Source organism: Hemiscyllium ocellatum, chromosome 1, assembly GCF_020745735.1.
Source record: "Hemiscyllium ocellatum isolate sHemOce1 chromosome 1, sHemOce1.pat.X.cur, whole genome shotgun sequence".
Taxonomy (NCBI): Eukaryota; Metazoa; Chordata; class Chondrichthyes; order Orectolobiformes; family Hemiscylliidae; genus Hemiscyllium; species Hemiscyllium ocellatum.
In genome coordinates this window covers 5,324,288-5,350,840 of record NC_083401.1, presented here as the reverse complement: position 1 = coordinate 5,350,840, position 26,553 = coordinate 5,324,288, and positions in this window count along the sequence as shown.

The following is a 26,553-nucleotide window of genomic DNA, read 5'->3' as shown; positions in this document are numbered from 1 at the left end:
CCCCCACAGACTGCTGTTTAACCCCTTACTGCTCCCTGGGGTCTCTCACCTCAGACTGCTGTTTAACCCCATCTCCCTCTCGGGTGTCTCCCCCCTCAGACTGCTGTTTAACCCCTCACCCCTCCCCGGGGTCACCCCCCTCAGACTGCTGTTTAACCCCATCTCCCTCTCGGGTGTCTCCCCCCTCAGACTGCTGTTTAACCCCTCACCCCTCCCCGGGGTCACCCCCCTCAGACTGCTGTTTAACCCCTAACTGCTCCCCGGGTCTCCCCCTACAGACTGCTCTTTACCCCCTCACTGCTTCCCGGGGTCTCCCCCCTCAGGCTGCTGCTTAACCCCTTACCCCTCCCCGGGTCTCCCCACTTAGACTGCTGTTTAAACTCTAACTGCTCCCTGGGGTGTCCTCCCTCAGACTGCTGTTTAACCCCTTACTGTTCACCGCGTCTCCCCCCTCAGGCTGCTGTTTAACCCCATCCCCCTCCCCGCGGTCTCCCCCCTCAGACTGCTGTTTAACCCCTTACTGCTCCCCGGTTTTCCCCCTCAGACTGCTGTTTAACCCCTTACTGCTCCCCGGGTCTCCCCCGTCAGACTGCTGTTTAACCCCATCCCCCTCCCCGGGTCACCCCCCTCAGACTGCTGTTTAACCCCTGAACCCTCCCCGAGGTCTAAGCCCTCAGAATGCTGTTTAACCCCTTACTGTTCGCCGGCGTCTTCCCCCCTCAGACTGTTGTTTAACGCCATCCTCCTCCCCGTGTCTCCCCCCTCAGACTGCTGTTTAACCCCATACTGCTCCCCGGGGCTCCCCCCTCAGACTGCTGTTTAACCCCTTACTGCTCCCCGGGGCTCCCCCCTCAGACTGCTGTTTAACCCCATACTGCTCCCCGGGGCTCCCCCCTCAGACTGCTGTTTAACCCAATCCCCTCCCGGGGCTCCCCCCTCAGACTGCTGTTTAACCCCTTACTGTTCCGTGGGGTCTCCCCCCTCAGACTGCTGTTTAACCCCTTACTGCTCCCTGGGGTCTCCCCCCTCAGACTGCTGTTTAACCCCTTACTGCTCCCCGGGTTTCCCCTGACTGACTGCTGTTTAACCCCTTACTGCTCCCCGGGTCTCCCCCTACAGACTGCTATTTAACCCCTTACTGCTCCCCGGGGTCTCCCCCCACAGACTGCTGTTTAACCCCTCACACCTCCCCTGGGTCTCCACCCTCAGACTGCTGTTTAACCCCATCTCCCTATCGGGCGTCTCCCCCCTCAGACTGCTCTTTAACCCCTTACTGCTCCCCGGGTCTCCCCCCTCAGACTGCTGTTTAACCCCTTACTGCTGCCCGGGTCTCCCCCTACAGACTGCTATTTAACCCCTTACTGCTCCCCGGGGTCTCCCCCTCACAGACTGCTGTTTAACCCCTTACTGCTCCCTGGGGTCTCTCACGTCAGACTGCTGTTTAACCCCTCACCCCTCCCCGTGGTCTCCCACCTCAGACTGCTGTTTAACCCCATCTCCCTCTCGGGTGTCTCCCCCCTCAGACTGCTGTTTAACCCCTCACCCCTCCCCGGGGTCACCCCCCTCAGACTGCTGTTTAACCCCTAACTGCTCTCCGGGTCTCCCCCTACAGACTGCTCTTTACCCCCCCACTGCTTCCCGGGGTCTCCCCCCTCAGACTGCTGCTTAACCCCTTACCCCTCCCCGGGTCTCCCCACTTAGACTGCTGTTTAAACTCTAACTGCTCCCTGGGGTGTCCTCCCTCAGACTGCTGTTTAACCCCTTACTGTTCACCGGCGTCTCCCCCCTCAGGCTGCTGTTTAACCCCAACCCCCTCCCCGCGGTCTCCCCCCTCAGACTGCTGTTTAACCCCTTACTGCTCCCCAGGGTTTCCCCCCTCAGACTGCTGTTTAACCCCTTACTGCTCCTCGGGGTCTCCCCCCTCAGGCTGCTGTTTAACTCCGTACTGCTCCCTGGGGTCTTCCCCCTCAGACTGCTGTTTAACCCCTTACTGCTCCCCAGGGTTTCCCCCCTCAGACTGCTGTTTAACCCCTTACTGCTCCTCGGGGTCTCCCCCCTCAGGCTGCTGTTTAACCCCTTACTGCTCCCCAGGTCTCCCCCCTCAGACTGCTGTTTAACCCCTTATTGCTCCCCGGGGTCTCCCCCCTCAGACGACTGTTTAACCCCTTACTGCTCCCCGGGTCTCCCCCGTCAGACTGCTTTTTAAGCCCTTACTGCTGCCCGGGTCACCCCCCTCAGACTGCTGTTTAACCCCATCCCCCTCCCCGGGTCACCCCCCTCAGACTGCTGTTTAACCCCTGAACCCTCCCCGAGGTCTAAGCCCTCAGAATGCTGTTTAACCCCTTACTGTTCACCGGCGTCTTCCCCCCTCAGACTGTTGTTTAACGCCATCCTCCTCCCCATGTCTCCCCTCTCAGACTGCTGTTTAACCCCATAATGCTCCCCGGGGCTCCCCCCTCAGACTGCTGTTTAACCCAATCCCCTCCCGGGGCTCCCCCCTCAGACTGCTGTTTAACCCCTTACTGCTCCGTGGGGTCTCCCCCCTCAGACTGCTGTTTAACCCCTTACTGCTCCCCGGGGTCTCCCCCCTCAGACTGCTGTTTAACCCCTTACGGCTCCCTGGGGTCTCCCCGCTCAGACTGCTGTTTAACCCCTTACTGCTCCCCGGGTTTCCCCCTCAGACTGCTGTTTAACCCCTTACTGCTCCCCGGGTTTCCCCTGACTGACTGCAGTTTAACCCCTTACTGCTCCCCGGGTCTCCCCCTACAGACTGCTATTTAACCCCTTACTGCTCCCCGGGGTCTCCCCCCACAGACTGCTGTTTAACCCCTTACTGCTCCCTGGGGTCTCTCCCCACAGACTGCTGTTTAACCCCTCACACCTCCCCTAGGTCTCCACCCTCAGACTGCTGTTTAACCCCATCTCCCTATCGGGCGTCTCCCCCCTCAGACTGCTCTTTAACCCCTTACTGCTCCCCGGGTCTCCCCCTCAGACTGCTGTTTAACCCCTTACTGCTGCCCGGGTCTCCCCCTACAGACTGCTATTTAACCCCTTATTGCTCCCCGGGGTCTCCCCCCAACAGACTGCTGTTTAACCCCTTACTGCTCCCTGGGGTCTCTCACCTCAGACTGCTGTTTAACCCCTCACCCCTCCCCGTGGTCTCCCACCTCAGACTGCTGTTTAACCCCATCTCCCTCTCGGGTGTCTCCCCCCTCAGACTGCTGTTTAACCCCTCACCCCTCCCCGGGGTCACCCCCCTCCGACTGCTGTTTAACCCCTAACTGCTCCCCGGGTCTCCCCCTACAGACTGCTCTTTACCCCCTCACTGCTTCCCGGGTTCTCCCCCCTCAGACTGCTGCTTAACCCCTTACCCCTCCCCGGGTCTCCCCACTTAGACTGCTGTTTAAACTCTAACTGCTCCCTTGGGTGTCCTCCCTCAGACTGCTGTTTAACCCCTTACTGTTCACCGGCGTCTCCCCCCTCAGGCTGCTGTTTAACCCCATCCCCCTCCCCGCGGTCTCCCCCCTCAGACTGCTGTTTAACCCCTTACTGCTCCCTGGGTCACCCCCCTCAGACTGCCGTTTAACTCCGTACTGCTCCCTGGGGTCTTCCACCTCAGACTGCTGTTTAACCCCTTACTGCTCCCCGGGGTTTCCCCCCTCAGACTGCTGTTTAACCCTTTACCCCTTCCCCGGGTCTTCCCCCTCAGACTGCTTTTTAACCCCTTACTGCTGCCCGGGTGTCCCCCAACAGACTGTTGTTTAACCCTTTACAGCTCCCCGGTGCTCCCCCCTCAGACTGATGTTTAACCCCTTACTGCTCCCCGGGGTCTCCCCGCTCAGACTGCTGTTTAACCCCTTACTGCTCCCCGGGTCACCCCCCCCACCAGACTGCTGTTTAACTCCTTACTGCTCCCTTGTGAAAGGGAAGAGGGCGGCCTATGTAAGGATGAGGCGTGAATTTTCAGTTGGGGCGATTGAGAGTTATAAGGTAGCCAGGAAGGATCTGAAGGGAGAGCTAAGAGCAGCGAGAAGGGGACATGAAAAGTCCTTAGTTGGTAGGATTAGGGAAAACCCAAAGGCTTTCTATATGTATGTCAGGAATAAAAGGATGACTAGGGTAGGTATCGGTCCAGTCAAGGATAGTAGTGGGAAGTTGTGCGTGGAGGTGGAGGAGATTGGTGAGACACTAAATCAATACTTTTCGTCAGTATTCACTCAGGAACGGGACTCTGTCGCTGGTGTGAATATTGAGTCACAAGTGATTAGAATGGATGGCGTTGAAGTATGTAGGGAGGAGGTTTTGGGAATACTGGAAAGGATGAAAATAGATAAGTCTCCTGGGCCTGATGGCATTTACCCTAGGATCCTCTGGGAAGCTAGGGAGGAGATAGCAGAGCCATTGGCCTTGATTTTTATGTCGTCATTGTCAACGGGAATAGTACCAGAAGACTGGAGGATAGCGAATGTGGTCCCCTTGTTCAAGAAGGGGAGTAGGGACAGCCCGAGTAACTATAGGCCAGTGAGTCTCACTTCTGTTGTGGGCAAAGTCTTAGAGAGAATTGTAAGGGATAAGATTTATGAACATCTGGATAGGAATAATGTGATCAAGGATAGTCAGCATGGTTTTGTGAAGGGCAGGTCGTGCCTCACAAACCTTATTGAGTTCTTTGAGAAGGTGACTAAGGAGGTGGATGAGGGTAAAGCAGTAGATGTGGTGCATATGGATTTTAGCAAGGCGTTCGATAAGGTACCCCATGGTAGGCTAATGCAAAAACTATGGAGGTATGGCATTGAGGGTGCATTAGAGGTTTGGATTAGGAATTGGCTGGCTGGAAGGAGACAGAGGGTAGTAGTTGTTGGACTAGGTTCATCTTGGAGTGCAGTTACTAGCGGTGTTCCACAAGGATCTGTTTTGGGACCGTTGCTGTTTGTCATCTTTATAAATGATCTAGAGGAGGGGCTTGAAAGCTGGGTGAGCAAGTTTGCGGATGACACAAAGGTCGGTGGAGTTGTGGACAGTGAAGAAGGATGTGGCAGGTCACAGCGGGATATAGATAGGTTGCAGAGCTGGGCAGAAAGGTGGCAGATGGAATTCAATGTAGCTAAGTGTGAAGTCATTCACTTTGGTAGGAGTAACAAGAAGATGGATTACTGGGCTAATGGTAGGCTACTTGGTAGTGTGGATGAGCAGAGGGATCTTGGTGTCCATGTACACAGATCTCTGAAAGTTGCCACCCAGGTAAATAGTGCTGTGAAGAAGGCATATGGTGTACTGGGCTTTATTGGTAGAGGAATTGAGTTCCGGAGTCCTGAGGTCATGTTGCAGTTGTATCAGACTCTGGTGCGGCCTCATCTGGAGTATTGTGTGCAGTTTTGGTCGCCATACTATAGGAAGGATGTGGAGGCATTGGAACGGGTGCAGAGGAGGTTTACCAGGATGTTGCCTGGCATGGTAGGAAGATCTTATGAGGAAAGGCTGAGGCACTTGGGGCTGTTCTCATTGGAGAAAAGAAGGTTTAGGGGAGATTTGATAGAGGTGTATAAGAGGATTAGGGGTTTAGATAGGGTAGACACTGAGAACCTTTTACCGCTAATGGAGTCAGCTGTTACTAGGGGACACAGCTTTAAATTAAGGGGTGGTAGGTATAGGACAGATGTTAGGGGTAGATTCTTTACGCAGCGGGTTGTGAGTTCATGGAATGCCCTGCCAGTAGCAGTGGTGGACTCTCCCTCTTTATGGTCATTTAAGCGGGCATTGGATAGGCATATGGAAGTTACTGGGCTAGTGTAGGTTAGGTAGGTTTTGGTCGGCGCAACATCGAGGGCCGAAGGGCCTGTACTGCGCTGTATTTTTCTATGTTCTATGTTTTTCTATGTTCTATGCTCCCCGGGTCTCCCCCCTCAGGCTGCTGTTTAACTCCTTACTGTTCCCCTGGGTCTCCCCCTCAGGCTGCTGTTTAACCCCTAACTGATCCCCGGGGTCTCCCCCCTCAGGCTGCTGTTTAACCCCTAACTGCTCCCTGGGGTCTCCTCCCTCAGACTGCTATTTAACCCCTAACTGCTCCCTGGGGTCTCCTAATTAAGAATCCTGTTTAACCCCTTACTGCTCCTTGGGATCTACCTCCTCAGACTGCTGTTTAACCCCTTACAGCTCCCTGGTTCTCTCCCCACAGACTGCTGTTTGACCCCATCTCCTTATCCGGGGTCTACCCCCTCACACTGCTTTTTAACCCCCTACAGCTCCCAGGGTCTCCCCCGACAGACTGCTGTTTAACCCCTTAATGCTCCCTGGGGTATCCCCCCTCAGACTGCTGTTTAACCTCATATCGCTCCCTGGAGTCTCTCCCCTCAGACTGCTGTTGAACCCCATTCCCCTCCCCGGGGTCTCCCCCCTCAGACTGCTGTTTAACCCCTTACTGCTGCCCGGGTCTCCCCCAACAGACTGTTGTTTAACCCTTTACAGCTCCCCGGGGCTCCCCCCTCAGACTGCTGTTTAACCCCTTACTGCTCCCCGGGGTCTCCCCGCTCAGACTGCTGTTTAACCCCTTACTCTCCCCGGGGTCTCCCCGCTCAGACTGCTGTTTAACCCCTTACTGCTGCCCGGGTCTCCCCCAACAGACTGATGTTTAACCCCTTACTGCTCCCCGGGGTCTCCCCGCTCAGACTGCTGTTTAACCCCTTACTGCTGCCCAGGTCTCCCCCAACAGACTGATGTTTAACCCCTTACTGCTCCCCCGGGGTCTCCCCCCTCAGACTGCTGTTTAACCCCTTACTGCTCCCCGGGGTCTCCCCGCTCAGACTGCTGTTTAACCCCTTACTGCTGCCCGGGTCTCCCCCAACAGACTGATGTTTAACCCCTTACTGCTCCCTGGGGTCTCCCCCCTCAGACTGCTGTTTAACCCCTTACTGCTCCCCGGGGTCTCCCCCTCAGACTGCTGTTTAACCCCTTACCGCTGCCCGGGTCTCCCCCAACAGACTGATGTTTAACCCCTTACTGCTCCCTGGGGTCTCCCCGCTCAGACTGCTGTTTAACCCCTTACTGCTCCCCGGGTCTCCCCCGACAGACTGCTGTTTAACCCCATCTCCCTCTCGGGCGTTTCCCCCCTCAGACTGCTCTTTAACCCCTTACTACTCCCCGTGGTCTCCCCCCTCAGACTGATGTTTAACCCCTTACTACTCCCCGTGGTCTCCCCCCTCAGACTGCTGTTTAACCCCTTACTGCTCCCCGGTCAACCCCCCCCACCAGACTGCTGTTTAACTCCTTACTGCTCCCTTGTGAAAGGGAAGAGGGCGGCCTATGTAAGGATGAGGCGTGAATTTTCAGTTGGGGCGATTGAGAGTTATAAGGTAGCCAGGAAGGATCTGAAGGGAGAGCTAAGAGCAGCGAGAAGGGGACATGAAAAGTCCTTAGTTGGTAGGATTAGGGAAAACCCAAAGGCTTTCTATAGGTATGTCAGGAATAAAAGGATGACTAGGGTAGGTATCGGTCCAGTCAAGGATAGTAGTGGGAAGTTGTGCGTGGAGGTGGAGGAGATTGGTGAGACACTAAATCAATACTTTTCGTCAGTATTCACTCAGGAACGGGACTCTGTTGCTGGTGTGAATATTGAGTCACAAGTGATTAGAATGGATGGCGTTGAAGTATGTAGGGAGGAGGTTTTGGGAATACCAGAAAGGATGAAAATAGATAAGTCTCCTGGGCCTGATGGCATTTACCCTAGGATCCTCTGGGAAGCTAGGGAGGAGACAGCAGAGCCATTGGCCTTGATTTTTATGTCGTCATTGTCAACGGGAATAGTACCAGAAGACTGGAGGATAGCGAATGTGGTCCCCTTGTTCAAGAAGGGGAGTAGGGACAGCCCGAGTAACTATAGGCAAGTGAGTCTGTTGTGGGCAAAGTCTTAGAGAGAATTGTAAGGGATAAGATTTATGAACATCTGGATAGGAATAATGTGATCAAGGATAGTCAGCATGGTTTTGTGAAGGGCAGGTCGTGCCTCACAAACCTTATTGAGTTCTTTGAGAAGGTGACTAAGGAGGTGGATGAGGGTAAAGCAGTAGATGTGGTGTATATGGATTTTAGCAAGGCGTTCGATAAGGTACCCCATGGTAGGCTAATGCAAAAACTACGGAGGTATGGCATTGAGGGTGCATTAGAGATTTGGATTAGGAATTGGCTGGCTGGAAGGAGACAGAGGGTAGTAGTTGATGGACTAAGTTCATCTTGGAGTGCAGTTACTAGCGGTGTTCCACAAGGATCTGTTTTGGGACCGTTGCTGTTTGTCATCTTTATAAATGATCTAGAGGAGGGGCTTGAAAGCTGGGTGAGCAAGTTTGCGGATGACACAAAGGTCGGTGGAGTTGTGGACAGTGAAGAAGGATGTGGCAGGTCACAGCGGGATATAGATAGGTTGCAGAGCTGGGCAGAAAGGTGGCAGATGGAATTCAATGTAGCTAAGTGTGAAGTCATTCACTTTGGTAGGAGTAACAAGAAGATGGATTACTGGGCTAATGGTAGGCTACTTGGTAGTGTGGATGAGCAGAGGGATCTTGGTGTCCATGTACACATATCTCTGAAAGTTGCCACCCAGGTAAATAGTGCTGTGAAGAAGGCATTTGGTGTACTGGGCTTTATTGGTAGAGGAATTGAGTTCCGGAGTCCTGAGGTCATGTTGCAGTTGTATAAGACTCTGGTGCGGCCTCATCTGGAGTATTGTGTGCAGTTTTGGTCGCCATACTATAGGAAGGATGTGGAGGCATTGGAACGAGTTCAGAGGAGGTTTACCAGGATGTTGCCTGGCATGGTAGGAAGATCGTATGAGGAAAGGCTGAGGCACTTGGGGCTGTTCTCATTGGATAAAAGAAGGTTTAGGGGAGATTTGATAGAGGTGTATAAGATGATTAGGGGTTTAGATAGGGTAGACACTGAGAACCTTTTACCGCTAATGGAGTCAGCTGTTACTAGGGGACACAGCTTTATAAGGGGTGGTAGGTATAGGACAGATGTTAGGGGTAGATTCTTTACGCAGCGGGTTGTGAGTTCATGGAATGCCTTGCCAGTAGCAGTGGTGGACTCTCCCTCTTTATGGTCATTTAAGCGGGCATTGGATAGGCATATGGAAGTTACTGGGCTAGTGTAGATTAGGTAGGATTTGGTCGGCGCAACATCGAGGGCCGAAGGGCCTGTACTGCGCTGTATTTTTCTATGTTCTATGTTTTTCTATGTTCTATGCTCCCCGGGTCTCCCCCCTCAGGCTGCTGTTTAACCCCTAACTGCTCCCTGGGGTCTCCTCCCTCAGACTGCTATTTAACCCCTAACTGCTCCCTGGGGTCTCCTAATTAAGAATCCTGTTTAACCCCTTACTGCTCCTTGGAATCTACCTCCTCAGACTGCTGTTTAACCCCTTACTGCTCCCTGGGGTCTCCCCCCTCAGACTGCTGTTTAACCCCTTACTGCTCCCTGGTTCTCTCCCCACAGACTGCTGTTTGACCCCATCTCCTTATCCGGGGTCTACCCCCTCACACTGCTTTTTAACCCCCTACAGCTCCCAGGGTCTCCCCCGACAGACTGCTGTTTAACCCCTTAATGCTCCCTGGGGTATCCCCCCTCAGACTGCTGTTTAACCTCATATTGCTCCCTGGAGTCTCTCCCCTCAGACTGCTGTTGAACCCCATTCCCCTCCCCGGTTTTCCCCCTCAGACTGCTGTTTAACCCCTTACTGCTGCCCGGGTCTCCCCCAACAGACTGTTGTTTAACCCTTTACAACTCCCCGGGACTCCCCCCTCAGACTGCTGTTTAACCCTTACTGCTCCCTGGGGTCTCTCCCCTCAGACTGCTGTTTAACCCCTCACACCTCCCCTGGGTCTCCACCCTCAGACTGCTGTTTAACCCCATCTCCCTATCGGGGGTCTCCCCCCTCAGACTGCTCTTTAACCCCTTACTGCTCCCCGGGTCTCCCCCCTCAGACTGCTGTTTAACCCCTTACTGCTGCCCGGGTCTCCCCCTACAGACTGCTATTTAACCCCTTACTGCTCCCCGGGGTCTCCCCCGACAGACTGCTGTTTAACCCCATCTCCCTTTCCGGCGTCTCCCCCGACAGACTGCTGTTTAATCCCTTACTGCTGCCCGGGTCTCCCCCAACGGACTGTTGTTTAACCCTTTACAACTTCCCGGGACTCCCCCCTCAGACTGCTGTTTAACCCCTCACCCCTCCCCGTGGTCTCCCACCTCAGACTGCTGTTTAACCCCATCTCCCTCTCGGGTGTCTCCCCCCTCAGACTGCTGTTTAACCTCTCACCCCTCCCCGGGGTCACCCCCCTCACCTGCTGTTTAACCCCTTATCCCTCCCCGGGTCTCCCCCCTCAGACTGCTGTTTAACCCCTTACTGCTCCCTGGGGTCTTCCCCCTCAGACTGCCGTTTCACCCCATCTCCCTCTCCAGCGTCTCCCCCCTCAGACTGCTGTTTAACCCCTTACTGCTCCCCGGGTTTCCCCCTCAGACTGCTGTTTAACCCCTTACTGCTCCCCAAGGTCTCCCCCCTCAGACTGCTGCTTAACCCCTTACTGCTCCCCGGGGTCTCCCCCTCAGACTGCTCTTTAACCCCTCACTGCTTCCCGGGGTCTCCCCCCTCAGATTGCTGTTTAACCCCTTACTGTTCACCGGCGTCTCCCCCCTCAGGCTGCTGTTTAACCCCATCCCCCTCCCCGCGGTCTCCCCCCTCAGACTGCTGTTTAACCCCTTACAGCTCCCCGGGGTCTCCTCCCTCAGACTGCTGTTTAACCCCTTACTGCTCCCTGTGGTCTCCACCCTCAGACTGCTGTTTAAACTGATTCTGCTTCCCGGGACACCCCCCTCAGACTGCTGTTTAACCCCTTACCCCTTCCCCGGGTCTCCCCCCTCAGACTGCTGTTTAACCCCTTATTGCTGCCCGGGTCTCCCCCAACTGACTGTTGTTTAACCCTTTACAGCTCCCCGGGGCTCCCCCCTCAGACTGATGTTTAACCCCTTACTGCTCCCCGGGGTCTCCCACATCAGACTGCTGTTTAACCCCTTACTGCTCCCTGGGGTCTCCCCGGTCAGACTGCTGTTTAACCCCTTACTGCTCCCCGGGTCTCCCCCGACAGACTGCTGTTTAACCCCATCTCCCTCTCGGGCGTTTCCCCCCTCAGACTGCTCTTTAACCCCTTACTGCTCCCCGTGGTCTCCCCCCTCAGACTGATGTTTAACCCCTTACTGGTCCCCGTGGTCTCCCCCCTCAGACTGATGTTTAACCCCTTACTGCTTCCCGTGGTCTCCCCCCTCAGACTGATGTTTAACCCCTTACTGCTCCCCAGGGTCTCCCCACTCAGACTGATGTTTAACCCCTTACTGCTCCCCGGGTCACCCCCCCCACCAGACTGCTGTTTAACTCCTTACTGCTCCCTTGTGAAAGGGAAGAGGGCGGCCTATGTAAGGATGAGGCGTGAATTTTCAGTTGGGGCGATTGAGAGTTATAAGGTAGCCAGGAAGGATCTGAAGGGAGAGCTAAGAGCAGCGAGAAGGGGACATGAAAAGTCCTTAGTTGGTAGGATTAGGGAAAACCCAAAGGCTTTCTATAGGTATGTCAGGAATAAAAGGATGACTAGGGTAGGTATCGGTCCAGTCAAGGATAGTAGTGGGAAGTTGTGCGTGGAGGTGGAGGAGATTGGTGAGACACTAAATCAATACTTTTCGTCAGTATTCACTCAGGAACGGGACTCTGTCGCTGGTGTGAATATTGAGTCACAAGTGATTAGAATGGATGGCGTTGAAGTATGTAGGGAGGAGGTTTTGGGAATACTGGAAAGGATGAAAATAGATAAGTCTCCTGGGCCTGATGGCATTTACCCTAGGATCCTCTGGGAAGCTAGGGAGGAGATAGCAGAGCCATTGGCCTTGATTTTTATGTCGTCATTGTCAACGGGAATAGTACCAGAAGACTGGAGGATAGCGAATGTGGTCCCCTTGTTCAAGAAGGGGAGTAGGGACAGCCCGAGTAACTATAGGCCAGTGAGTCTCACTTCTGTTGTGGGCAAAGTCTTAGAGAGAATTGTAAGGGATAAGATTTATGAACATCTGGATAGGAATAATGTGATCAAGGATAGTCAGCATGGTTTTGTGAAGGGCAGGTCGTGCCTCACAAACCTTATTGAGTTCTTTGAGAAGGTGACTAAGGAGGTGGATGAGGGTAAAGCAGTAGATGTGGTGTATATGGATTTTAGCAAGGCGTTCGATAAGGTACCCCATGGTAGGCTAATGCAAAAACTACGGAGGTATGGCATTGAGGGTGCATTAGAGGTTTGGATTAGGAATTGGCTGGCTGGAAGGAGACAGAGGGTAGCAGTTGATGGACTAAGTTCATCTTGGAGCGCAGTTACTAGCGGTGTTCCACAAGGATCTGTTTTGGGACCGTTGCTGTTTGTCATCTTTATAAATGATCTAGAGGAGGGGCTTGAAAGCTGGGTGAGCAAGTTTGCGGATGACACAAAGGTCGGTGGAGTTGTGGACAGTGAAGAAGGATGTGGCAGGTCACAGCGGGATATAGATAGGTTGCAGAGCTGGGCAGAAAGGTGGCAGATGGAATTCAATGTAGCTAAGTGTGAAGTCATTCACTTTGGTAGGAGTAACAAGAAGATGGATTACTGGGCTAATGGTAGGCTACTTGGTAGTGTGGATGAGCAGAGGGATCTTGGTGTCCATGTACACATATCTCTGAAAGTTGCCACCCAGGTAAATAGTGCTGTGAAGAAGGCATATGGTGTACTGGGCTTTATTGGTAGAGGAATTGAGTTCCGGAGTCCTGAGGTCATGTTGCAGTTGTATAAGACTCTGGTGCGGCCTCATCTGGAGTATTGTGTGCAGTTTTGGTCGCCATACTATAGGAAGGATGTGGAGGCATTGGAACGAGTTCAGAGGAGGTTTACCAGGATGTTGCCTGGCATGGTAGGAAGATCGTATGAGGAAAGGCTGAGGCACTTGGGGCTGTTCTCATTGGAGAAAAGAAGGTTTAGGGGAGATTTGATAGAGGTGTATAAGAGGATTAGGGGTTTAGATAGGGTAGACACTGAGAACCTTTTACCGCTAATGGAGTCAGCTGTTACTAGGGGACACAGCTTTAAATTAAGGGGTGGTAGGTATAGGACAGATGTTAGGGGTAGATTCTTTACGCAGCGGGTTGTGAGTTCATGGAATGCCCTGCCAGTAGCAGTGGTGGACTCTCCCTCTTTATGGTCATTTAAGCGGGCATTGGATAGGCATATGGAAGTTATTGGGCTAGTGTAGGTTAGGTCGGATTTGGTCGGCGTAACATCGAGGGCCGAAGGGCCTGTACTGCGCTGTATTTTTCTATGTTCTATGTTTTTCTATGTTCTATGCTCCCCGGGTCTCCCCCCTCAGGCTGCTGTTTAACCCCTTACTGCTCCCCGGGTCTCCCCCACAGAATGCTGTTTTACCCCATCCCCCTCCCTGTTGTCCCCCCCCTCAGGCTGCTGTTTAACCCCTTACTGCTCCCTGGGTCTCCCCCCTCAGACTGCTGTTTAACCCCTTACTGCTCCCCGTGGTCTCCCCCATCAGACTACTATTTAATCCCTTACTGCTCCACGGGGTCTCCCCCCTCGGACTGCTGTTTAACCCCTTACAGCTCCCCAGGTCTCCCCACTCAGACTGCTGTTTAACCCCTTACTGCTCCCTGGGGTCTCTCCCCTCATACTGCTGTTTAACCCCTCACCCCTCCCCGGGTCTCCCCACTCAGACTGCTGTTTAACCCCTTACAGCTCCCCGGGTCTCCCCCCTCAGACTGCTGTTTAACCCCTTACTGCTCCCCAGGTCTCCCCCCTCAGACTGCTGTTTAACCCCTTACTGCTCCCCAGGTCTCCCCCCTCAGGCTGCTGTTTAACCCTTAACTGCTCCCTGTGGTCCCCCCACTCAGACTGCTGTTTAACCCCATCCTCCTCCCCGGGTCTCCTCCCTCAGACTGCTATTTAACCCCTAACTGCTCCCTGGGGTCTCCTAATTAAGAATCCTGTTTAACCCCTTACTGCTCCTTGGGATCTAACTCCTCAGACTGCTGTTTAACCCCTTACAGCTCCCTGGTTCTCTCCCCTCAGACTGCTGTTTAACCCCTTACTGCTCCCCGGGTCTCCCCCACAGAATGCTGTTTTACCCCATCCCCCTCCCTGTTGTCTCCCCCCTCAGACTTCTGTTTAACCCCTTACAGCTCCCCAGGTCTCCCCCCTCAGACTGCTGTTTCACCCCATCCCCCTCCCTGTTGTCTCCCCCCTCAGACTGCTGTTTTACCCCAACCCCCTCCCTGTTGTCTCCCCCCTCAGACTGCTGTTTAACCCCTTACTGCTCCCCGTGGTCTCCCCCATCAGACTACTATTTAATCCCTTACTGCTCCACGGGGTCTCCCCCCTCGGACTGCTGTTTAACCCCTTACAGCTCCCCAGGTCTCCCCACTCATACTGCTGTTTAACCCCTTACTGCTCCCTGGGGTCTCTCCCCTCATACTGCTGTTTAACCCCTCACCCCTCCCCGGGTCTCCCCACTCAGACTGCTGTTTAACCCCTTACAGCTCCCGGGGTCTCCCCCCTCAGACTGCTGTTTAACCCCTTACTGCTCCCCAGGTCTCCCCCCTCAGACTGCTGTTTAACCCCTTACTGCTCCCCAGGTCTCCCCCCTCAGACTGCTGTTTAACCCTTTACTGCTCCCCGGGGTCTCCTAATTAAGAATCCTGTTTAACCCCTTACTGCTCCTTGGGATCTACCTCCTCAAACTGCTGTTTAACCCCATCCTCCTCACCGGGTGTCCTCCCTCAGACTGCTATTTAACCCCTAACTGCTCCCTGGGGTCTCCTAATTAAGAATCCTGTTTAACCCCTTACTGCTCCTTGGGATCTACCTCCTCAGACTGCTGTTTAACCCCTTACTGCTCCCTGGGGTCTCCCCCCTCAGACTGCTGTTTAACCCCTTACTGCTCCCTGGGGTCTCCCCCCTCAGACTGCTGTTTAACCCCTTACTGCTCCCCGGGTCTCCCCCCTCAGACTGCTGTTTAACCCCTTACTGCTCCCCGTGGTCTCCCCCCTCAGGCTGCTGTTTAACCCCTTACTGCTACCTGGGGTCTCCCCCCTCAGGCTGCTGTTTAACCCCTAACTGCTCCCCGGGGTCTCCCCCCTCAGGCTGCTGTTTAACCCCTTACTGCTACCCGGGGTCTCCCCCCTCAGGCTGCTGTTTAACCCCATCCTCCTCCCCGCGGTCTCCCCCTCAGACTGCTGTTTAACCCCTTACTGCTCCCCGTGGTATCCCCCCTAAGACTGCTGTTTAACCCCATCTCCCTCTCCGGCTTCTCCCCCCTCAGACTGCTGTTTAACCCCTTACTGCTCCCCGGGGTCTCCCCACTCAGACTGCTGTTTAACCCCTTACTGCTCCCTGGGGTCTCTCCCCTCATACTGCTGTTTAACCCCTCACCCCTCCCCGGGTCTCCCCACTCAGACTGCTGTTTAACCCCTTACAGCTCCCCGGGTCTCCCCCCTCAGACTGCTGTTTAACCCCTTACTGCTCCCCAGGTCTCCCCCCTCAGACTGCTGTTTAACCCCTTACTGCTCCCCAGGTCTCCCCCCTCAGGCTGCTGTTTAACCCTTAACTGCTCCCTGTGGTCCCCCCACTCAGACTGCTGTTTAACCCCATCCTCCTCCCCGGGTCTCCTCCCTCAGACTGCTATTTAACCCCTAACTGCTCCCTGGGGTCTCCTAATTAAGAATCCTGTTTAACCCCTTACTGCTCCTTGGGATCTAACTCCTCAGACTGCTGTTTAACCCCTTACAGCTCCCTGGTTCTCTCCCCTCAGACTGCTGTTTAACCCCTTACTGCTCCCCGGGTCTCCCCCACAGAATGCTGTTTTACCCCATCCCCCTCCCTGTTGTCTCCCCCCTCAGACTTCTGTTTAACCCCTTACAGCTCCCCAGGTCTCCCCCCTCAGACTGCTGTTTCACCCCATCCCCCTCCCTGTTGTCTCCCCCCTCAGACTGCTGTTTTACCCCAACCCCCTCCCTGTTGTCTCCCCCCTCAGACTGCTGTTTAACCCCTTACTGCTCCCCGTGGTCTCCCCCATCAGACTACTATTTAATCCCTTACTGCTCCACGGGGTCTCCCCCCTCGGACTGCTGTTTAACCCCTTACAGCTCCCCAGGTCTCCCCACTCATACTGCTGTTTAACCCCTTACTGCTCCCTGGGGTCTCTCCCCTCATACTGCTGTTTAACCCCTCACCCCTCCCCGGGTCTCCCCACTCAGACTGCTGTTTAACCCCTTACAGCTCCCGGGGTCTCCCCCCTCAGACTGCTGTTTAACCCCTTACTGCTCCCCAGGTCTCCCCCCTCAGACTGCTGTTTAACCCCTTACTGCTCCCCAGGTCTCCCCCCTCAGACTGCTGTTTAACCCTTTACTGCTCCCCGGGGTCTCCTAATTAAGAATCCTGTTTAACCCCTTACTGCTCCTTGGGATCTACCTCCTCAAACTGCTGTTTAACCCCATCCTCCTCACCGGGTGTCCTCCCTCAGACTGCTATTTAACCCCTAACTGCTCCCTGGGGTCTCCTAATTAAGAATCCTGTTTAACCCCTTACTGCTCCTTGGGATCTACCTCCTCAGACTGCTGTTTAACCCCTTACTGCTCCCTGGGGTCTCCCCCCTCAGACTGCTGTTTAACCCCTTACTGCTCCCTGGGGTCTCCCCCCTCAGACTGCTGTTTAACCCCTTACTGCTCCCCGGGTCTCCCCCCTCAGACTGCTGTTTAACCCCTTACTGCTCCCCGTGGTCTCCCCCCTCAGGCTGCTGTTTAACCCCTTACTGCTACCTGGGGTCTCCCCCCTCAGGCTGCTGTTTAACCCCTAACTGCTCCCCGGGGTCTCCCCCTCAGGCTGCTGTTTAACCCCTTACTGCTACCCGGGGTCTCCCCCCTCAGGCTGCTGTTTAACCCCATCCTCCTCCCCGCGGTCTCCCCCCTCAGACTGCTGTTTAACCCCTTACTGCTCCCCGTGGTATCCCCCCTCAGACTGCTGTTTAACCCCATCTCCCTCTCCGGCTTCTCCCCCCTCAGACTGCTGTTTAACCCCTTACTGCTCCCCGGGGTCTCCCCCCTCAGACTGCTGTTTAACCCCTTACTGCTCCCGGGGTCTCCCCCCTCAGACTGCTGTTTAACCCCTTACTGCTCCCCGGGTCTCCCCCCTCAGACTGATGTTTAACCCCTTACTGCTCCCCGTGGTCTCCCCCCTCAGACTGCTGTTTAACCCCTTACTGCTCCCTGGGGTCTCCCCTCTCAGATTGCTATTTAACCCCTTACTGCTCCCTGGGGTCTCCCCCCTCAGACTACTGTTTAACGCCTTACTGCTCCCTGGGGTCTCCTCCCTCAGACTGCTGTTTAACCCCGTATCCCTCCCCTAGTCTCCCCCCTCACACTGCTTTTTAACTCCTTACTGCTCCCCGGGTCACCCCCCTCAGACTGCTGTCTAACCCCATCCTCCTCCCCGTGTCTCCTCCCTCAGACTGCTATTTAACCCCTTACTGCTCCCTGGGGTCTCCTAATTAAGAATCCTGTTTAACCCCTTACTGCTCCTTGGGATCTACCTCCTCAGACTGCTGTTTAACCCCTTACTGCTCCCTGGGGTCTCCCCCCTCAGACTGCTGTTTAACCCCTTACTGCTCCCTGGGGTCTCCCCACTCAAACTACTGTTTAACTCCTTACTGCTCCCTGGGGTCTCCCCTCTCAGACTGCTGTTTAACCCCTTACTGCTCCCTGGGGTCTTCCCCCTCAAACTACTGTTTAACCCCTTACTGCTCCCTGGGGTCTTCCCCCTCAGACTGCTGTTTAACCCCGTACCCCTCCCCTAGTCTCCCCCCTCAGACTGCTGTTTAACCCCTTACTGCTCCCTGGGGTATCCCCCCTCCGACTGCTGTTTAACCCCTTACTGCTCCCTGTGGTCCCCCCTCAGACTGCTGTTTAACCCCTCACTGCTCCCTGGGGTCTCCCCCCTCAGACTGCTGTTTAACTCCTTACTGCTCCCCGGGTCTCCCCACTCAGACTGCTGTTTAACCCCTCACTGCTCCCTGGGGTCTCCTCCCTCAGACTGCTGTTTAACCCCGTACCCCTCCCCTAGTCTCCCCTTACAGACTGCTGTTTAACCCCTTACTGCTCCACGTGGTCTCCCCCATCAGACTGCTGTTTAACCCCATCCTCCTCCCCGGGTCTCCTCCCTCAGACTGCTGTTAAACCCCTTACTGCTCCACGTGGTCTCCCCCATCAGACTGCTGTTTAACCCCATCCTCCTCCCCGGGTCTCCTCCCTCAGACTGCTGTTTAACCCCCAACTGCTCCCTGGGGTCTCCTAATTAAGAATCCTGTTTAACCCCTTACTGCTCCTTGGGATCTAACTCCTCAGACTGCTGTTTAACCCCTTACAGCTCCCTGGTTCTCTCCCCTCAGACTGCTGTATAACGCCTTACTGCTCCCCGGGGTCTCCCCCGTCAGACTGCTGTTCAACCCCATCTCCCTTCCCTCAGACTGCTGGTTAACCCCTAACTGCTCACTATGGTCCCCCCCTCAGACAGCTGTTTAACCCCATCCTCCTCCCCGTGGTCTCCCCCCTCAGACTGCTGTTTAACCCCTTACTGCTCCCCGGTTTTCCCCCTCAGACTGCTGTTTAACCCCTTACTGCTCCCCGGGGTCTCCCCCCTCAGACTGCTGTTTAACTCCTCACTGCTCCCCGGGTCTCCCCCTCAGACTGCTGTTTAACCCCTTACTGCTCCCCGGTTTTCCCCCTCAGACTGCTGTTTAACTCCTTACTGCTCCCTGGGGTCTCCCCCCTCAGACTGCTGTTTAACCCCTTACTGCTCCCTGGGGTCTCCCCCCTCAAACTACTGTTTAACTCCTTACTGCTCCCTGGGGTCTCCCCTCTCAGACTGCTCTTTAACCCCTTACTGCTCCCTGGGGTCTCCCCCCTCAAACTACTGTTTAACTCCTTACTGCTCCCTGGGGTCTTCCCCCTCAGACTGCTGTTTAACCCCGTACCCCTCCCCTAGTCTCCCCCCTCAGACTGCTGTTTAACCCCTTACTGCTCCCCGGGTCTCCCCCCTCAGACTGATGTTTAACCCCTTACTGCTCCCCGGGGTCTCCCCCCTCAGACTGATGTTTAACCCCTTACTGCTCCCTGGGGTCTCCCCTCTCAGATTGCTATTTAACCCCTTACTGCTCCCTGGGGTCTCCCCCCTCAGACATACTGTTTAACGCCTTACTGCTCCCTGGGGTCTCCTCCCTCAGACTGCTGTTTAACCCCTCACCCCTCCCCGGGTCTCCCCACTCAGACTGCTGTTTAACCCCTTACAGCTCCCCGGGTCTCCCCCCTCAGACTGCTGTTTAACCCCTTACTGCTCCCCAGGTCTCCCCCCTCAGACTGCTGTTTAACCCCTTACTGCTCCCCAGGTCTCCCCCCTCAGACTGCTGTTTAACCCTTTACTGCTCCCCGGGGTCTCCTAATTAAGAATCCTGTTTAACCCCTTACTGCTCCTTGGGATCTACCTCCTCAAACTGCTGTTTAACCCCATCCTCCTCACCGGGTGTCCTCCCTCAGACTGCTATTTAACCCCTAACTGCTCCCTGGGGTCTCCTAATTAAGAATCCTGTTTAACCCCTTACTGCTCCTTGGGATCTACCTCCTCAGACTGCTGTTTAACCCCTTACTGCTCCCTGGGGTCTCCCCCCTCAGACTGCTGTTTAACCCCTTACTGCTCCCTGGGGTCTCCCCCCTCAGACTGCTGTTTAACCCCTTACTGCTCCCCGGGACTCCCCCCTCAGACTGCTGTTTAACCCCTTACTGCTCCCCGTGGTCTCCCCCCTCAGGCTGCTGTTTAACCCCTTACTGCTACCTGGGGTCTCCCCCCTCAGGCTGCTGTTTAACCCCTTACTGCTCCCCGGTTTTCCCCCTCAGACTGCTGTTTAACCCCTTACTGCTCCCCGGGGTCTCCCCCCTCAGACTGCTGTTTAACTCCTCACTGCTCCCCGGGTCTCCCCCCTCAGACTGCTGTTTAACTCCTTACTGCTCCCTGGGGTCTCCCCCCTCAGACTGCTGTTTAACCCCTTACTGCTCCCTGGGGTCTCCCCCCTCAAACTACTGTTTAACTCCTTACTGCTCCCTGGGGTCTCCCCTCTCAGACTGCTCTTTAACCCCTTACTGCTCCCTGGGGTCTCCCCCCTCAAACTACTGTTTAACTCCTTACTGCTCCCTGGGGTCTTCCCCCTCAGACTGCTGTTTAACCCCGTACCCCTCCCCTAGTCTCCCCCCTCAGACTGCTGTTTAACCCCTTGCTGCTCCCCGGGGTCTCCCCCTCAGACTGCTGTTTAACCCCTTACTGCTCCCCGGGTCTCCCCCCTCAGACTGATGTTTAACCCCTTACTGCTCCCCGGGGTCTCCCCCCTCAGACTGATGTTTAACCCCTTACTGCTCCCTGGGGTCTCCCCTCTCAGATTGCTATTTAACCCCTTACTGCTCCCTGGGGTCTCCCCCCTCAGACATACTGTTTAACGCCTTACTGCTCCCTGGGGTCTCCTCCCTCAGACTGCTGTTTAACCCCTCACCCCTCCCCGGGTCTCCCCACTCAGACTGCTGTTTAACCCCTTACAGCTCCCCGGGTCTCCCCCCTCAGACTGCTGTTTAACCCCTTACTGCTCCCCAGGTCTCCCCCCTCAGACTGCTGTTTAACCCCTTACTGCTCCCCAGGTCTCCCCCCTCAGACTGCTGTTTAACCCTTTACTGCTCCCCGGGGTCTCCTAATTAAGAATCCTGTTTAACCCCTTACTGCTCCTTGGGATCTACCTCCTCAAACTGCTGTTTAACCCCATCCTCCTCACCGGGTGTCCTCCCTCAGACTGCTATTTAACCCCTAACTGCTCCCTGGGGTCTCCTAATTAAGAATCCTGTTTAACCCCTTACTGCTCCTTGGGATCTACCTCCTCAGACTGCTGTTTAACCCCTTACTGCTCCCTGGGGTCTCCCCCCTCAGACTGCTGTTTAACCCCTTACTGCTCCCTGGGGTCTCCCCCCTCAGACTGCTGTTTAACCCCTTACTGCTCCCCGGGTCTCCCCCCTCAGACTGCTGTTTAACCCCTTACTGCTCCCCGTGGTCTCCCCCCTCAGGCTGCTGTTTAACCCCTTACTGCTACCTGGGGTCTCCACCCTCAGGCTGCTGTTTAACCCCTTACTGCTCCCGGGGTCTCCCCCCTCAGGCTGCTGTTTAACCCCTTACTGCTACCCGGGGTCTCCCCCCTCAGGCTGCTGTTTAACCCCATCCTCCTCCCCGCGGTCTCCCCCCTCAGACTGCTGTTTAACCCCTTACTGCTCCCCGTGGTATCCCCCCTCAGACTGCTGTTTAACCCCATCTCCCTCTCCGGCTTCTCCCCCCCTCAGACTGCTGTTTAACCCCTTACTGCTCCCCGGGGTCTCCCCCCTCAGACTGCTGTTTAACCCCTTACTGCTCCCCGTGGTATCCCCCCTCAGACTGCTGTTTAACCCCATCTCCCTCTCCGGCTTCTCCCCCCCTCAGACTGCTGTTTAACCCCTTACTGCTCCCCGGGCTCTCCCCCCTCAGACTGCTGTTTAACCCCTTACTGCTCCCTGGGTCTCCCCCCTCAGACTGATGTTTAACCCCTTACTGCTCCCCGGGGTCTCCCCCCTCAGACTGCTGTTTAACCCCTTACTGCTCCCTGGGGTCTCCCCCCTCAGACTGCTGTTTAACCCCTTACTGCTCCCCGGGCTCTCCCCCCTCAGACTGCTGTTTAACCCCTTACTGCTCCCCGGGGTCTCCACCCTCAGACTGCTGTTTAACCCCTTACTGCTCCCCGGGTCTCCCCCCTCAGACTGCCGTTTAACCCCTCACTGCTCCCTGGGGTCTCCCCCCTCAGACTGCTGTTTAACTCCTTACTGCTCCCCGGGTCTCCCCCCTCAGACTGCTGTTTAACCCCTCACTGCTCCCTGGGGTCTCCTCCCTCAGACTGCTGTTTAACCCCGTACCCCTCCCCTAGTCTCCCCTTACAGACTGCTGTTTAACCCCTTACTGCTCCACGTGGTCTCCCCCATCAGACTGCTGTTTAACCCCATCCTCCTCCCCGGGTCTCCTCCCTCAGACTGCTGTTTAACCCCTTACTGCTCCACGTGGTCTCCCCCATCAGACTGCTGTTTAACCCCATCCTCCTCCCCGGGTCTCCTCCCTCAGACTGCTGTTTAACCCCCAACTGCTCCCTGGGGTCTCCTAATTAAGAATCCTGTTTAACCCCTTACTGCTCCTTGGGATCTAACTCCTCAGACTGCTGTTTAACCCCTTACAGCTCCCTGGTTCTCTCCCCTCAGACTGCTGTATAACGCCTTACTGCTCCCCGGGGTCTCCCCCGTCAGACTGCTGTTCAACCCCATCCCCCTTCCCTCAGACTGCTGGTTAACCCCTAACTGCTCACTATGGTCCCCCCCTCAGACAGCTGTTTAACCCCATCCTCCTCCCCGTGGTCTCCCCCCTCAGACTGCTGTTTAACCCCTTACTGCTCCACGTGGTCTCCCCCCCTTAGACTGCTGTTTAACCCCTTACTGCTCCCCGGTTTTCCCCCTCAGACTGCTGTTTAACCCCTTACTGCTCCACGGGGTCTCCCCCCTCAGACTGCTGTTTAACTCCTCACTGCTCCCCGGGTCTCCCCCCTCAGACTGCTGTTTAACTCCTTACTGCTCCCTGGGGTCTCCCCCCTCAGACTGCTGTTTAACCCCTTACTGCTCCCTGGGGTCTCCCCCCTCAAACTACTGTTTAACTCCTTACTGCTCCCTGGGGTCTCCCCTCTCAGACTGCTGTTTAACCCCTTACTGCTCCCTGGGGTCTCCCCCCTCAAACTACTGTTTAACTCCTTACTGCTCCCTGGGGTCTTCCCCCTCAGACTGCTGTTTAACCCCGTACCCCTCCCCTAGTCTCCCCCCTCAGACTGCTGTTTAACCCCTTGCTGCTCCCCGGGGTCTCCCCCCTCAGACTGCTGTTTAACCCCTTACTGCTCCCCGGGTCTCCCCCCTCAGACTGATGTTTAACCCCTTACTGCTCCCCGGGGTCTCCCCCCTCAGACTGCTGTTTAACCCCTTACTGCTCCCTGGGGTCTCCCCTCTCAGATTGCTATTTAACCCCTTACTGCTCCCTGGGGTCTCCCCCCTCAGACTACTGTTTAACGCCTTACTGCTCCCTGGGGTCTCCTCCCTCAGACTGCTGTTTAACCCCGTATCCCTCCCCTAGTCTCCCCCCTCACACTGCTTTTTAACTCCTTACTGCTCCCCGGGACACCCCCCTCAGACTGCTGTCTAACCCCATCCTCCTCACCGGGTGTCCTCCCTCAGACTGCTATTTAACCCCTAACTGCTCCCTGGGGTCTCCTAATTAAGAATCCTGTTTAACCCCTTACTGCTCCTTGGGATCTACCTCCTCAGACTGCTGTTTAACCCCTTACTGCTCCCTGGGGTCTCCCCCCTCAGACTGCTGTTTAACCCCTTACTGCTCCCTGGGGTCTCCCCCCTCAGACTGCTGTTTAACCCCTTACTGCTCCCTGGGGTCTCCCCCCTCAGACTGCTGTTCAACCCCATCTCCCTCTCCGGCCTCTCCCCCTCAGACTGCTGTTTAACCCCTTACTGCTCCCCGGGTCTCCCCCCTCAGACTGCTGTTTAACCCCTTACTGCTCCCCGGGGTCTACCCCCTCAGACTGCTGTTTAACTCCTCACTGCTCCCCGGGGTCTCCACCCTCAGACTGCTTTTTAACTCCTTACTGCTCCCCGGGTCTCCCCCCTTAGACTGCTGTTTAACCCCTCACTGCTCCCTGGGGTCTCCCCCCTCAGACTGCTGTTTAACCCCGTACCCCTCCCCTAGTCTCCCCCCTCAGACTGCTGTTTAACCCCATCCTCCTCCCCGGGTCTCCTCCCTCAGACTGCTGTTTAAACCCTTACTGCTCCACGTGGTCTCCCCCATCAGACTGCTGTTTAACCCCATCCTCCTCCCCGGGTCTCCTCCCTCAGACTGCTGTTTAACCCCCAACTGCTCCCTGGGGTCTCCTAATTAAGAATCCTGTTTAACCCCTTACTGCTCCTTGGGATCTACCTCCTCAGACTGCTGTTTAACCCCTTACAGCTCCCTGGTTCTCTCCCCTCAGACTGCTGTATAACGCCTTACTGCTCCCCGGGGTCTCCCCCGTCAGACTGCTGTTCAACCCCATCCCCCTTCCCTCAGACTGCTGGTTAACCCCTAACTGCTCCCTGTGGTCCCCCCCTCAGACAGCTGTTTAACCCCATCCTCCTCCCCGTGGTCTCCCCCCTCAGACTGCTGTTTAACCCCTTACTGCTCCATGTGGTCTCCCCCCCTTAGACTGCTGTTTAACCCCTTACTGCTCCCCGGTTTTCCCCCTCAGACTGCTGTTTAACCCCTTACTGCTCCCCGGGGTCTCCCCCTCAGACTGCTGTTTAACTCCTAACTGCTCCCCGGGTCTCCCCCCTCAGACTGCTGTTTAACTCCTTACTGCTCCCTGGGGTCTCCCCCCTCAGACTGCTGTTTAACCCCTTACTGCTCCCTGGGGTCTCCCCACTCAAACTACTGTTTAACTCCTTACTGCTCCCTGGGGTCTCCCCTCTCAGACTGCTGTTTAACCCCTTACTGCTCCCTGGGGTCTTCCCCCTCAAACTACTGTTTAACCCCTTACTGCTCCCTGGGGTCTTCCCCCTCAGACTGCTGTTTAACCCCGTACCCCTCCCCTAGTCTCCCCCCTCAGACTGCTGTTTAACCCCTTACTGCTCCCTGGGGTATCCCCCCTCCGACTGCTGTTTAACCCCTTACTGCTCCCTGTGGTCCCCCCCTCAGACTGCTGTTTAACCCCATCCTCCTCCCCGGGTCTCCTCCCTCAGACTGCTATTTAACCCCTAACTGCTCCCTGGGGTCTCCTAATTAAGAATCCTGTTTAACCCCTTACTGCTCCTTGGGATCTACCTCCTCAGACTGCTGTTTAACCCCTTACTGCTCCCTGGGGTCTCCCCCCTCAGACTGCTGTTTAACCCCTTACTGCTCCCTGGGGTCTCCCCCCTCAGACTGCTGTTCAACCCCATCTCCCTCTCCGGCCTCTCCCCCTCAGACTGCTGTTTAACTCCTCACTGCTCCCCGGGGTCTCCACCCTCAGACTGCTGTTTAACCCCTTACTGCTCCCCGGGTCTCCCCCCTCAGACTGCCGTTTAACCCCTCACTGCTCCCTGGGGTCTCCCCCCTCAGACTGCTGTTTAACTCCTTACTGCTCCCCGGGTCTCCCCCCTCAGACTGCTGTTTAACCCCTCACTGCTCCCTGGGGTCTCCTCCCTCAGACTGCTGTTTAACCCCGTACCCCTCCCCTAGTCTCCCCCTACAGACTGCTGTTTAACCCCTTACTGCTCCACGTGGTCTCCCCCATCAGACTGCTGTTTAACCCCATCCTCCTCCCCGGGTCTCCTCCCTCAAACTACTGTTTAACCCCTTACTGCTCCCTGGGGTCTTCCCCCTCAGTCTGCTGTTTAACCCCGTACCCCTCCCCTAGTCTCCCCCCTCAGACTGCTGTTTAACCCCTTACTGCTCCCTGGGGTATCCCCCCTCCGACTGCTGTTTAACCCCTTACTGCTCCCTGTGGTCCCCCCCTCAGACTGCTGTTTAACCCCATCCTCCTCCCCGGGTCTCCTCCCTCAGACTGCTATTTAACCCCTAACTGCTCCCTGGGGTCTCCTAATTAAGAATCCTGTTTAACCCCTTACAGCTCCCTGGTTCTCTCCTCTCCGACTGCTGTATAACGCCTTACTGCTCCCCGGGGTCTCCCCCGTCAGACTGCTATTTAACCCCTTACTGCTCTCTGGGGTCTCCCCCCAAAGATTGCTGTTCAACCCCATCTCCCTCTCTGGCGTCTCCCCTTCAGACTGCTGTTTAACCCCTTACTGCTCCCCTGGTTTCCCCCTCAGACTGCTGTTTAACCCCTTACTGCTCCCCGGGTCTCCCCCCTCAGACTGCTGTTTAACCCCTTACTGCTCCCCAGGTCTCCCCACTCAGACTGCTGTTTAACCCCATCCCCCTTCCCTCAGACTGCTGGTTAACCCCTAACTGCTCCCTGTGGTCCCCCCCTCAGACTGCTGTTTAACCCGTTGCAGCTGCCCGGGGTCTCCCCCCTCAGACTGCTGTTTAACCCCTTACTGCTCCCCGGTTTTCCCCCTCAGATTGCTGTTTAACCCCTTACTGCTCCCCGGGTCTCCCCCGACAGACTGCTGTTTAACCCCTTACTGCTCCCTGGGGTTTCCCCCCTCAGACTGATGTTTAACCCCATCCCCCTCTCCGGCGTCTCCCCCCTCAGACTGCTGTTTAACCCCTTACTTCTCCCCGCGTCTCCCTCCTCAGACGGCTGTTTAACCCCATACTACTCCCCGGGGTCTCCCCCCTCAGACTGCTGTTTAACCCGTTACTGCTCCTGGGGTCTTCC